This window comes from Macaca mulatta, chromosome 1 (genome assembly GCF_049350105.2).
Source record: "Macaca mulatta isolate MMU2019108-1 chromosome 1, T2T-MMU8v2.0, whole genome shotgun sequence".
Classification (NCBI taxonomy): Eukaryota; Metazoa; Chordata; class Mammalia; order Primates; family Cercopithecidae; genus Macaca; species Macaca mulatta.
The window spans coordinates 111924542-111925841 of record NC_133406.1 but is presented as its reverse complement, the minus strand read 5'-3'; the positions used below and the strand labels follow the sequence as shown (position 1 = coordinate 111925841).

Genomic DNA, 1300 nt, shown 5'->3' with positions numbered 1-1300 from the left:
AGGAGGCAGCACCTTTGTTTTTGCACAAAGGCACCACTTGCCAAGAGATGCACCCTAGGGACTGAGCCTGCAAAGAAGGGTCCTTTTTCTAATTCACACAAAGGCCCAAATCAGCTAGCAGCCCTATGGATAGAGGCCCAGGTAGACAAAGCACTAGATCCCACGGACACAGGCCTAGCTAGGCCCTCTAGAGAGTATCTCAACTTCAAAACCAGAGGCTTCAACCCCATAGAGAGAGCTGCTTAAATCCTGTAGAGAGGGCTCCAGATTCTAAGAGAAGGGCTCAGTTATTATTGGAGGGTGGGTGTGGGGGTGCAGATTCTAAAGAGTACCCAGACCCTAAAGAAAAAGGCCCAAATGCTTTTTTTTTTTTTTTTTTAGGTGGACAGGAAGTAGAATTTATTGGTGAATATTAAGAGGGGGCAGCACAGTGGAAGCCCTCATGATTGCAGGGCCTGCCACTTGTCCAGAGCGCCACGATTGGGAACGTACTTGACCCATCTGGGATGAGCCGCTTCTCAGCCACCATGTCTTCAAATTCATTGGCATTGAACTTGGTGAAGCCCCACTTCTTTGAGATGTGGATCTTCTGGCGGCTGGGGAGCTTGAACTTGGCCCTGCACAGGGCCTCAATCACATGCTCCTTGTTCTGCAGCTTGGTGTGGATGGACATAACTTGGCCAATGTGAACCCTGGTCACAGTGCCCTGGGGCTTTCCAATGGCATCTCGCATGCCTGTTTGGAGCCTACACTGGGGTAGTGCAAGGTCAGAAACATGAACATCCATCTGAAAGGACTGTCTCCAAGGTCCCTTAGAGCAACCCATACAACAAACAGGCTGCATCACTACCAGGGAAGCTGCTGTTTACAGCCATTGCACACTGGGCCCCCATGAGGAAAGGAACTCAGTGGGCTTAATTGGCTGCAGGAAAAGGCCCAAATTCTTAAGCAGAACCTAGATTCGATAAACAGGGATATAACTTTTCTAAAATGGAATTTAAAGTCCTAGACCAAAGAAGCAAGTTCCTGTTCACTATCAATATGGGCAGTGTCTCTGCCAACTGTGGGCCCCTACAGAGAGAAGCTGACCTTGTGGAGCAGGGAATATGATTTGAGTGGAGGGGGCTGGGATTTGTGGCACCTGGAGTAAGCAGGTTAGCATCATTTGGGTGAAAAAAATCTCTCTGGGGATGAGGAGCCTGGAGGGAAGGAGAGCTGTTTGCAAAGTTCCCCACTCCCATCCCAAGGGGCCTAATTTGTTTGCTGGCTCCTGAGAAGGATGAAGAGATCTCCTGGGGTG

At 49.6% G+C, this 1300-nt stretch overlaps 1 non-coding gene across 1 annotated transcript; it reads right to left on the bottom strand.

Moving 5' to 3' along the window:
* Positions 1-794: 794 nt before the first annotated feature.
* Positions 795-928, bottom strand: LOC114675045 (small nucleolar RNA SNORA70). Its single transcript, XR_003726136.1, has one exon. It is a non-coding gene; the product is annotated as a small nucleolar RNA SNORA70 (small nucleolar RNA).
* Positions 929-1300: the final 372 nt, after the last annotated feature.